Below are 13,065 nucleotides of genomic sequence, written 5' to 3'. Positions count from 1 at the left end.
CTGGCAATAGATAATGCTGAGCACAAGGGTATGTCTAAAATCCCATCCTTCTCGGAGCCTGAGCCGCTTTGCGAGGGCTGTCTGTTAGCTACACAGGGTCTGCAGCCCCAAACCCCTTTGTGAAGGGTGGTGCCTTTGCATATTTTTCATTCAAAGGATGAAACAGGGTATGTTATTTTGTTTCTGGGAAGTCATGGAAAAAGGCTGCTCTTTTGAGTCAGGTTCTTGCAGCACCTGGGGAGGTGGGAAGCCTGAACTGATTTCCCAGACTGAGGAGATTTAAACTCAGCCCTCTTAGCTCTGGCTGAATGGCCCAGCCACCTTCTTCAGGACCATCCACTGGTGCCAGGTTCAGCAGCCACGGGATGGTTAGAGGAGCCACATCAGGAAGCACCAGATCCAAACCTCTCACCTGCTGCTGGGTGTCTAAACTACCAGGCTATACATACAAGCTTTTTTCCCCCTTTCTCTGCACAGTGGCACAGCCTCAGTGGGCAGGGCAAAAATGGCCCTTGCACTTGTTTTTGAACCCCCATTAGTCTTGGCACCAGCCTGCCCAAAGCAGGGGAGCTCTGCACAGGCACAAAGGCAGGACTGAGGGCACCAGGTCATACAGGGAAGCACTGCATGAACCCAGGTCCCCCTGCCATTAAGTTTTTGACTAGATGTTTCAGTTCCACTGAATTCCTGTCTTGAGTTTGTAAATCCTTAACTGAATCTAGTCCTCAATTCACAGATCTCCTGGCTATAGAATAAGATGGATAAACCATAGCTTGAGACCATCAAGAGATAATACATATTTCCAAAACTCATTTGGCAGTATAAATCATTTTAATAAAGCCAGCCCCTCCTAAACTGACTTTGTTAGACTATGCCATCAAATGGAATTTTATAGTGATATCTAATGGCAAACAGGTTGAATTACAACATCCCATTCAAATAAAATACAGCACTGTCGCTTCTCCTACCGTACTGAATTCTCACCTAATAATAAGAAACAATAAAAAGAAATGTATTCTCATATTCCTTAGCAGTAAAGTAACAATATTTTCCAGCTGTCTGTGTGCAGCTTCTGTCAGACTGCAGTGGAGTTTTTTTTCCAACAAGCCACTCTTCTACCTGCCAACAGGCAAAATACAATAGCACAGCAAAATGCCAAAACAGATTAGTCACTTTTCTTCCAATGTTTTCTGACTCTTTTCATCTACAGATGACATAGCAAATTGTAGGAAGGATGAAAGGGTGTGAAGTTGTAGGAGGTCAACAGTTAGATCTTTATTATTTCATTCAGCTGTTAACTTCAGCAAATCTTTTATGCTTATTAACACAGCAGTAAAGTATCTTCTGTTTTGTCATGAACTCCACAGTACATTGTAATTCTCATTGCAGGTGAGAAGTTTGACAATGAAGATATGTAAAGCACAGGATGTGCTACTCTAAAGGTAAGGCTTAATTGGTGGAGGGGAGAGCTCAATGACTACAAATTACCTGCATGAAAAATGTCATTAGGAATAATCTGTTTTTTTCATGGCAAAAGACAAGCGGATGCCTAAAAGATATGTGCCAGGCAGGTCATGAGTTCAGTGCTGCTTGGGAAAGAAATTGCAGAGCCTCTCTGCTACTGTGTGATGATAGACTATGCCCAGTACTTCTAGTAAGGCAGGATTTAGTCCTATTAGCCTTCTTCCCTCTGCCCTGTGAATCTTTTCCTGCTAGCAACAGATTTACTTAGCACATATCTCAGTGATTTACAAAAGTGAATGAGTGATAAAATGGGTTGATTTGCAGCCAGTCTGCATTACTGATATTTATATTGTTCTCTCACCCTGGCCAGTGCTTGAAGAGCACTTTGTATGGCAACTATCAGTATAGAGCTGAACATCCTCAATCTGTTCAGGTCCAACTGATCATATGACACTCAGGAAGATCTTCAAGCTGTTATTACAAAGTATGATTTGCATGAAACTGAGTAGGTAATTATACTGACTCTGCTTGGGCTTCTTGATTCATTTTTACTTTTTCAGCATTACATCAAGCAGTGAATGGCCTCAAGGGTCAGATTTTCAATTACCCTTCATCTTACATACTTATTTACATCATAGCAAAATAAAACCATTCTGCTTTGGGATTGTGTCACAGCAGCAGGAACCTCTTATCTCCATCTGATAGAGCAGCTGGTAGAAGCATCTCAAGCAAGATTTTTAACACAGAAGGCCTGATTGCCACTTACATGATCCTGGGACAGAGAAATAAGCTAATCAGAGATAGACATTTAACTGAGACCCTTAATGAGTCAGCCCACGTTGTAGAAGTTAACAATATTAATATAAAGTCAGCTGTCATTGAACTGAGAGCAAGAAGAAGGTGACTGGGAACAGCCAGCATGGATTTACCCAGGACAAATCATGTCTGACTAATCTGATTGCCTTCAGCCATGAGATGTCTTTGATTCTGCGGACAAGGGGAGAGCAGTGTATGTCAAGTGCCTGGAGTTTAGCAAGGCTTTTGACATGTTTTTCCATAAAATCCTTATAGCCAAATTGAGGAGGTATGGACTGGATGTATGGACTACAAGATGGGTAAAAAACTGCCTGGACCATCAGGCTCAAAGTGTAGTGATCAGTGGTTTGAAGTTAAGGTTTCACAGTGAGAGTAGTCAAGTAGGCCAACACGTTGCCCAGAGAGACTGTGGCATCTCCACCCTTGGAGATACTCAGGATTTGGCTGATGGCCCTGGGCAGCTTTATCTAACTTAGAAGCTAGCTTTGAATAGGATGTAGCACCAGGTGACCTTCAGAGGTTCCTCCCAATCTAAATTATTCTATGATTCTGCAACTTTAATTCAAATGAAGCTTTTCTTTTGTCTCACTGGAAAATGAACAAGACTTGCAAAAAGCTCATTTAAAAAAGAAGCATTTAAAAGGCAAGCTCTTAGTGAAACCCAGAACCATTTGGTTTCTTGTGCAACATCTGAAAAAAGTTGATGCCTAAGACATGCATTCAGAATAGGCAGAATACTGAATTTTATTCTCAGAGAGCAGCCAGCTTGACCAAGCATGTGATGAAAAGTGCTAAGCTCAAGACGCTCCTTACTGTAGGTCCTGGGAAGTTCCCTAATTCACACAACATTCACAGCCTGGATCCCCTCCCAGTGTAGGCACCAACAATCTTTTTTCCAAAAGCCAAACAGTATTTGTTTTCTGCTGCCATATTCCAGTGCAGTCTTCAGAAAATGTCTTGTTTGCCTTTGTTTACACTACAATAAACTGAGAGAGAGAGAGTGTCAGTCACTCAGTCTTCCTTAACAGACTCCTCAATCAAGAGCAGGAGGAGAGCTGAATTTCAAACACGATGAGTTCTCAAAGAAAGTGACAGTGTCAGCTGTGTTTGTCAGGTGCCCAGTTCTGCTGCTGTCCAAATGCCTTCTGGATAAATCCCTTCAAGGCCTCAAAGAAGAGGCATGCTTCTCTTTGGGATGCCAGTTCAGCATGGACATTAATTAAGTTCAAAGTGTTTAGCACTGTGGACACAAGGCAGTCTTAGAAATGAACAGAGCTGCAATTCTAGGCATCTGGAGAATGCTGAGGTCAAAACTAAGGTAACTACAGAGTTGTAAACATTTCACTTTAGGTGGCAGTTACATGAAGGGTTTCCAGACCATGATGCTGTGTGTAGACATCTAATTCTGCTCTGCCATGCAATGCGGGGGGGCCCGCAGGACAGCTCGCACCCGGGGTAACCCAACAGTGTTTGGATCAGCAGGTCTCATGGGGTCATTTTCTGCCACTGCCAAGAGGTTTGATTTCTCAGCAACTGCTATGCCAGATCCACCATGGGGCTTGTGGTGTAACACCGGATTTTTGCAGTCAGACTGGTTGCCAGCCCCTCATGAGTCAGAAGCCATAACCCCCCCGAGCCGGTGTGCACAGTCAGCACACGAAGGCCCCCGCACCCCAGGGAGATGCTGATCTATGCCACCTTCGCTCCCTAATCTGTGTCATCCTCTACCACTACTGCTGCTTCTGCACAGCTCTCCCTTCCCAAATGTACTAAACAGTCATAGGATAAAGACACTGGGGAATGATTCGCAATTCTACAGTCTGTGTGTTGGTTTTTAACCTCCTCTTTCCTGACCTGATTTAGAGCCACCAAAAAATTAAGTAAAAGTTAAAGCAGGTATTGTCTGGGTAAAAATGATAAACTGAACTCTTATAGAGCTGATATTACTACATACAGATTTTTTTTTTCAATAAAGGAAAAATGCTGGGCATAGTAGCAATGACTTAGTCATACGGTATTTGCAAAATAATGATTTAAAGGCCTCTCACTGAAAATTAAATAGCATGCTTGACTTCTGAATGTATGATTTTAATTCAAACATTCTATATATTAATACATTACATTTTATGTACTCCTGAGGATCATTTTCCTCCTATTCCGGGAAACTCCAACAACTTGTGCCTACCATAAGTTCCAGGACGAGGCAAGGGAAGGGGCAGATTATGTCTCTTTTCAGGAAGAGCCATGGCCTCTGTGGTCCTTTCCTAGCTCTCATTCAACACCAGGCAGTTTCCTTCTCTCCACTGGAATTTCTCAAGGAACATCCTGGTAACCACTCTGCTTTCAAGCCTGGCCTTGGTTAGTGCAGCCATTATATTCATAATTCATTTGGGGTTTACGAAAGAGTTGTAACACCTTGTCTGTTCCATGCTGTAATGGAAGTAAAAGTTAAATGCTTTCTTTTACAGTCGCTGCTGAGAATGGGGATTCTTGGGCTCTGTGGTGGTGCTACTACCAGCTAAACTCTCTGTTAACAAATATCTTAAACTCCTTTCTTGGGCCTGAGCATTTTCATTATGTGGTATCTGGTCCCTGGTGATGTGTCATCTCTTAGCACGAGGTGTACATTTTGTTAAAAAAGCAGTAAAAGATACAATTGAGGAGTGTCTAATAGTATTTTTATATGTATAAAGATGTAGCAAGATGACATACAATACAGCTAGCAACATGCCAGCCATGGCAAAATTGCTGACTGGACTTTTCAGTCACAGGTAAGCACAGAAATTAGCCTAAAATCCAGTCTGGTCCTGGGATTCCCTAGGTCTCTGTAAGGCTCCTTGAGATACCAGCATCTTTCTATCAGCCTAACTTAAGCACTTAAGAATATATAAACTTCATTCTGTGCTGCTCAATGGTTTTCTCTCACTAAAAAGAGATTCCAGTAGATGACTAACAGACATGTTATCAGACACGTTGCTCATTTGGGCAACAACTACTCCAACCTCTAACTGAAACATACTCCTGTGGCCAAACGCCACTAGATACATCTCAGTCTTGTAGCAGTTAGCTTTTGATGGACTATGGCTCTCCTCAGCTCTACATAGATTGAGAAGATACCTTCCTCTTCTGTAGGACAGCCAAAATCAAATGCTTTGTGTGGTTTACACAGGCAAAACACCTTATGCCTACAACGTATATATTGAAAGAGGACTGCTGAGAACCCACTTACACTCTCCATTCTCAGGCTAAGCCCTGGCAGGGACTGTATTGTCCACTAAACCCATTAAAAATGTTTGATATGTGATGAAGGTCCATTTCAAAGTATTGTTGGTTTAAAAAATGTGAAGCCTAATCATTGCTGCTAATTACAGAAATGCATACTGAGAAGGCTACCAATTTCAAAGGGAAACATTAATGCTCAAAGTAGCCCACAAGAGTATGCGGTTGGGAAGAATAGCTGATCTTAGATTCCCTTAATTTCTTTGAACTAAAGGATAAAAAGGAAACAATTCTTGAGGTTCTTGTAAAACACTGCAGAACTGTTGCTGAGGCTGCAAGCTGTAGCTGTGATCACACAGAAACTTGCACACCTCTTCGTATGTGTTTCCTTGGTACAGTCACCGAGGTCAAAAGGACAACAAGATTCAAAGAAGGGCTGTGATTTATACAGATGATGTGAACACAACACTTGCACTTGGAGTTATTTATTCCAAAAAGAAGTCTGAAAAGCTGTTGGACCCCCTTCCCCCCCTACTTTAGAGTATAAGTCCATCTCTGATTCATAAAGGCTAGGAAGAAACCTGTGTAGTGGGCAGCGAGCCTTGCACTTCCAAAGTGTTTGATAGCGGTACACTCACAGGCAGGAGGATAAATTATTTGGACCTCAAAGTAGATCAGGTGTGGATATTTTGTGTCCCTGGTTTGAAAACAAATGAGAGGTGCCCATGGGCAAAGAACATAAGAGGATGGTTGTGCAGGGCCAAAGACTTGCTTTGCTCCCTGCTGTCTCAGGCAGAGGCCAACAGCGGCTGCCAAGGGGAAGGTATAAGAAAGCAAGCCTGCAGCCATCTATTTTTGAGTGCTAGTATTTACAGAAGGGGATAGTCACACAGATCAGGTTTTGGGACCTCATCTAGGAGGGAGTCTCCCTAGGTTCCTGAGTCACTGGTAGAGAGAGGTGTCCCCACTTGTGGGGTACCGAGGTGTGCAGGGAACCGAGGATAATGAGGAGCCCAAATCACCACCGTAAGAGTTTCAGTACAGAGCCTCTGAGCTCCTGCATACGTGACAGTCTGGTCTGTGGTGCGAGACCCCTGAACGCCGTCACGTGCAGTGAAAGCCTCGGTGCTCTGCCACCACCACTGGGGAGCACCACGTAGCGGTTTTACAGCTGAACCCATGAGTACAGCCACTGCTCTCCTCACCTTGTTGCCTGCCAGCAGTGCAGAATATGCTGAATCTGTCACTAAAACTAAAATTATCTGACAACATTACGAGCGTTCAAAATTTTGGAACCTATTAGTGGAAAGGTTTCTTCTTTACAGGAAGGTGTTGCACAGGAGTATCATAATGCTGAGTGGCTTTTAGTGACTAACTTGGTGTGGTTAATGGTTAGGGCTTCTGATCTATTAGAAGGAATGAGCACTTTAGCAGCGCTAAACAAAGCCATAAAATAAACTTCCTCTCATCACTCAGTCATTATATTTGAGCAGTATCATCCCTATGTGGGAAAAGTTGATGGTAAAAGCATTCAGATTTTTGGCCAAATAATTGAATGGAAATTATGAATTATGTTTGTGCTACTCAGATGGGTCCACCCTTTTCTTAAAGTAGAGAAAGGACTCCAAGCTTGTAATTTTTAGATCATTAATTTAAAGTCCTAACCCAAGATGCTATAATGCTTATGATTGCCATTTTATAAGCATAATTACTGAGATTTTGGTGGTTACTTTGTCTTAGAAGTCACAAGAAAACTTGATGACATATACTTTTATTTTTTATTATATTTTTTATTGAATTATAATGTTTTGCCAAGGCCAGCATTTTATAGAGGTGTCACTGGGTCAATACGGTTTTCAACAGCATCATTCATTCATTTTCATTGAAACAAAAAAAGGAATTAAGAAAACAGACCTTTTTGATTTAAAAAGGAGTGTTTCGACACAATTCCATTCCAAAATGCTTGGATGGTTTCTCTTCTCCTTCTAACCCAGAATGAAAACAAATTTTGAAACTTCAACGTTTTCTTATGTACTGGAACTGCCGTCAACTGGCCAACTCCACTTTTTTTATTGAATCCTTGTGTTCCAGCTAAGCGCTTTGTACTGTGTGTTCCCAAGGCTGAGATGACAGAAAATATGACTACTCTTTTGAATATATATTTCTTTATAGGCCATTTTCACACAGGGCTTATAGATGGGAGCAATCCCTCTGTGGATGGATTCCCAATTTACAGTTTTGGAGCATTTAAAAAAAAACCTGGAATTCAAAGAAATCCCTGAAAAAGAAAATAGTTGAAAAATAATAGTGTTTAATTACAATTCACTTCATGCACTGTTCTTTTTATTTGTGCATGCAGGTGTATTGTAGTGGAAATATGTTTATAAAGCCAAATTAAATCATATGTACAAGTAATATACATATATAAATTAAAAATGTGTAAGCTTTCAAAAGTTGTTTTAATTCCTTCAGAACCTCTAAAAGAAGTCTATTTTAAAACCTAAATTTAAATCAGATTTTTTTTAACACAGATATAAGCTGCACATACAAATTCCCAAACTACATCTTACTATTTGGGGTTTTGGTTTACAGTTCCCTAGCTTAGGGACAGTTTAATAAACAAGCATTGGGAAATCCTAATTACATCTGCATGTCATTTATGAAGTCAGTAGATCTACTTGTATAATGTTTGGACTAATCATGCAAATTTTATTCTGCCCAAAGTATTACTCTCATTCATATCCTCTTCATTTCCTGTTTCTGTATTCAGCGCGGAATTAATGAAGCTCTTGAGACTTCTTAGATTGGACTCTTTCTTGTCCAATGGATGATGGACAAGATGAATGGATCTGGTCGTGTAGATTTTTTTATCTATTTTTGCATACAATTATAATTCACTTTCATACTTGAATTATAGAGAGAATTTCTTGAAGATAAGTGACATATTTAGTGACATGTAACAACATCTCTGATCCCATTTGAAGAATAACAATCTTCAGCAAGAAAAATGTGAATTTCTTTTATTGTTAGCTTTATTTAGGGATTGTGGCAAGCACAACTTTCATAGAATCAAGGATTATTTCTTCATACCTATAAAAGGGATAGTAAACAATGAGAACATTAACCAACAGAGATTAGATGGAAATAAAAGATGAGTCTTCTGAGTGTTAGGCATAACCAGCAGGGAAAAAAAAGACTATTAGAATAATTCATAACACTAATGTAAATAATATTTAATTGAAAATGTGTGGTTGAAGAAAATGTTTTAAAATACAGTAGCTTCATTTCCAAGTAAAGTATTAACTATAAGCACTTTGAGGAATGGAAATTGTATTATTCTAATGCATTGTTAAGCTTTATGAAAAAAATATAATATTCAGTAACTGCTCAGGGAGCCCAGTTCAGTGAAATGTGCACTTACTAGCTTGTTATATTCCATTTATTTCATAGGGCATAGTGTGTTGCTTGAAATAATATATCCTACAGGTAAAAATATAAGCACGTGAATCATGGTCAAAATGCCTGTGCTTTAAAGGATGCAAAATTTCTGTAAACAGAGCAATATAGTCCTGCTGAAATGCCATCTCCATTTTCAGTGGGACAACTCGTTCCCATGCTTCCAAAATAAGATAGCATACCTTATTAAATTATATTTCCTACACGTTTGTCATCCAGGAAACCGAAGGGCTGGACTTATTTGAATACATGCAGGTTTCTTATTTTCCTAATTATTAACTAATACGGTCCTCCCTTCATCATTACAAATTCATTTTTGAAATCATAATTAAATGACTAATAAATATAATGTTTTGTACTTAGTAAAGGAAATAACTAGGCAATTTCCTACATTTGATGCCCTTCTGGTCTATAAACATTGTATGATCTCATGCTCCCTGATGCTGGCATCGGAGCATTCTTAACAGCAGCATATGTGAGCCAAGACTAAACCCTGCAGCTGCTTTGTCTGTGAGAAGTTTGGCTAAACTTACAACCAAAAGTTGTGCAAAATACACTCTTTTTTGCTCTGAAAAAGGGGGAATGTGAAGGAGAGGGAGAGAACTGTAGCGATAAGATCCTTCTAAAGTTGAGGTAACTCCTAAAATACAGAGTATTTGACCTAAAACTTTACCAACAGTCAAAATGAATTGTTGCTGAAAAGTTCTGTTGCATTTTTAATCAATTGACGAGCACTGGAGAGTGTGATCATAGCTTTTGTTCCTCTTTATATGAGCTGTCTTAGAAATTCATATATACAAGAAAGGTCATTATAAACAAACACTAGTCAGGCATCAGTTATTGCAGATGACTTCTATTCTAATTATAGAGGGGAAATACAATTTTTTGCATAATCTTAATTGCTACTTTTTGGCAGTGTTAGCAGATGAAGAGTTGAAAGACATCATTACTGTTGGTAGATAGCTCTCACATTTATTTCCTTTATGTGATTTGCAGGAGAATGAGAAATGCTAATCCTGGTCCAGGAATCAGGTTCTGAATTCTTCTTGAAGTCACATTCAAGTGATATTATAGACTTAGAAAAGATGGCAATTTTAAAGCTGTATTAGGCTCTCTTTTTTGTTAAATATTTTGGACCTCCAGTCAGTGGCTATATCTGTACATTCAAATTCTGCAGAAAGTACTGCAAGAACCAGTATTGATAACTGAAAGTCTCAGATGCTGCTGTTCAGAAAGTGACTAATCCACATGTGAATGTACTATTTTAAGATAAATATTTCAATATGCATCTGTGAGGCCAAGAGGGAGAGAGTATAAACATATCAATTGTAGTAAGATGGAAAATAAGTAATACCCTCGTCCAAGCAGGAAAAGCAACTATATCCTATTGCTTAGGGGCTGCTTACGAACTGTGGTACTTTGGTCCCTTCTCCATACCAGTACTAAGCAGATAGGCTACCACTGCTCTAGTTTGCTCTGCAAGTGCTTTCAGTACAGATGTGAGCTGGTGCCACGTGTACCATCCATACCCCATATAGGCAGTGGGGAAGTCTGGAAGCGGAAAAGTTTGGTCTATTTCCCAGCATGTCCTACCAGTACTCCCACAGCTACCTTTACCCAGGGCAGCAGCAAGAGCCGAAGGGACAGTTCAACTCCCAGAAGTTAAATCTGCTCCCTGGGATGTGCATGGAAAGCAGCATGCCTTTGCTTGGTCAGGCATGTCATGAGACTGTGGACTTGAACAGTGCCGAGAGCATGTCGTTGCAGATAATGCAGCCTCTACCTTATAGGACTACCCTCGTCATCAGCCTGGGCAAGAGGTCAACAGGACGTGTGCAACTAACTATTGAGCTTTGAGATTTTATTTTTCCACACTGGTGGCACGGATAAAAAAGGAAATGGATAAGCTCAAAACCATATCAAACAAAAAGCCCAAATCTGCAGGAAGTGGTCTGTGTATTAGGAAAGTATGGCTCATTGAGTGGGTGGCCTCTGGGCATTCATTGCCTCTTATGTATGAAGGAATGAATTCTCCTAACAAGCAAAAAAAAAAAAAAAAAACGGACGGACAAAAAATATGCTTGAGAACAAAAAGCATAATATAACTATGACAAAAGAAATCTTAGAACTGCCCACTGTTTGTTGCAGGAGCAGACACCTTTGAAGAGCTAAAGGTCCGGCCTTACATACACCAAAGTTCAGCACAGAGGACTGGTGCTCCTGATCAGAAATGTTGGTTCAGGAGAATTAAAGGCTGTTATGCTCTGAGGCTGTTATGCTTCTCTTCCTGAGAAGTCAGGAAGGAAGTGTGAGGTTATTTAGGTCTATGTCTTCCAGGTGAAATGAAGTGCCAGGCAGAGCGCTCCTGCATTGCTGCCAGCCTGTGCTAGTAAACCTTCCTGGAGTCATGCAAAAGACCAGTTCCTGTACAACTGCAACAAAGCCAGGTTATGCAGTTCTGTGCCTAACCTAATAAAATTTTATTTGGAGATTAATAAGCCTTCTTAGAACAGTCACAGGGTCACAGGGTCACAGGTATACTATTTCAAACCAAAGCTGGCTTGCAGGGGAGACAGCTTAGGTTTCTCTGCGCTTGTGACATAGGTGCATCCGGAGATAGTGAGAGTAGGCGGGATTCATTTGCAAACATCACTTGGATTTGACGGGGAGCTTTCTAGACTCCCTCTGTAGTCAACTGAGAGAAATAGACGCTTCCAGAGCATGATTCATTTGAGCTATGTCAGATGTCTACTTTAGAATAAGAGGAATTGTTCCCAGGAAGTGCCTGGTTTTCCTCGGAGCACAGAGTGTAAACAACAGCCTTGCAAGTAGGTATCTTTGCTGGAGACATCCAGTATAGGAAAAATGAATCCTGCCTTCTGTATCCTTCCAGACTTTGCTGAGTTCTGAAAAGGGCTTTTGAAGAAGCGAATAAAGAGACTTGGATCTCAAAGAGAGACTTAGGTCTCAACGAGACACGCTAGGAAGATAAAAATGGAGAGCCTTAAGGATGACTCTGACAATGGAAGAGAAAGGTTTTATTTTAGTTTAGTTTTCAGTACCTCTTCAAAAGCAGAGTCTTTTGGTCTCGGCAGAAACCAAACATCCCTCATGCGTGACAGGGAAACTGCATCTGCCAAAAAGCCATGCCAGAAACTGGAAGCTAGCAGATGCAGGTTACTGGAAGATGTTGGTGTAGGACCCAATGAATAAAAATACTATTGAGATTGTCTTATTGCCTCACGTCCAGACTTAAGCAAGTATTTCATTACTCTTTATTTTTGTCTAGTTGCAGGCTCATGTTTCAGGACTTCTCTGGATGCATGCACACAGCACAGTGGTCTTTCAGCAGGGACTTTCAGTTCAGGCTGTGCACGTTCAACTGTATGGTGGCCAGCCCCCAAACAGAGCCACACTGTGCCGCACTGAGCCTTTGGGCTTACAGCTCCTGTCTCTGCTGGCTGAAAGAGTCATGGCACCACACTGCTTTCCTGCAGGCCTTTTGTGGCCTGTTTTGAGAAATCTACCGTGAATTTCAAAGTTGCAATGCAATATAAAACCAAGCCAGTTTCATATAGTTTCAGGTTTCACTGCTAACCTTCCAGGCAACTCCCTGAGTAAGATGCAGGCAAGCATTTCATGACCTTAATTTCCCATATGGTTGACTCATTATTCTACCTCCCGCAGTCAACACTTGATTTCTTAATGTATTTTCCTTTCATCTCCTGCTTACAGTTGTGATATTGGTTAGAAGGTATTGCTACTATTAACACTAGAAGTACTGAGGTAGTGCCATTCCCTTTCTCAAGGCAGCTGTGAAACTTTTAGGAATAATCAGCACATGTATGCACCACATTTTCTTATGTCCAAATACATATGCATAAATACATAAATTATAACAAAAATGATGACTGGCCATTGTAATTTTATTTTCCCTCTGCGAGAAGTCATCCTGCCAGGAAACAGGGCTGTTGTCACTGTAAACCTTTCTCAGCGGGCAGTCATCTTTTCTTATGCTTAATCTGGCATGCGGAAGTCCTTGTTCATGGCTATAGCTCCTAAAGTTATCATTACACCAAGTATAAATATGGAAGGAAACAGCAACTTATT

The 13,065-nt window shown here is 40.6% G+C and overlaps 1 long non-coding RNA gene across 4 annotated transcripts in view; it reads left to right on the top strand.

Annotated features, from left to right (window-relative positions):
• Positions 1–13,065, top strand: part of LOC135324782 (uncharacterized) — a 142,931-nt gene that overhangs the window by 117,565 nt on the left and 12,301 nt on the right. For all 4 annotated transcript variants that reach the window (XR_010386036.1, XR_010386037.1, XR_010386035.1 and 1 more), the window contains one exon: positions 1,390–1,442. This is a non-coding gene — a long non-coding RNA (uncharacterized LOC135324782). The remainder of the gene's footprint in view (positions 1–1,389; positions 1,443–13,065) is intronic.

The sequence above is a fragment of the Dromaius novaehollandiae genome, chromosome Z (assembly GCF_036370855.1).
Source record: "Dromaius novaehollandiae isolate bDroNov1 chromosome Z, bDroNov1.hap1, whole genome shotgun sequence".
NCBI lineage: Eukaryota > Metazoa > Chordata > Aves > Casuariiformes > Dromaiidae > Dromaius > Dromaius novaehollandiae.
This window is presented reverse-complemented; position numbering and strand designations above follow the sequence as displayed.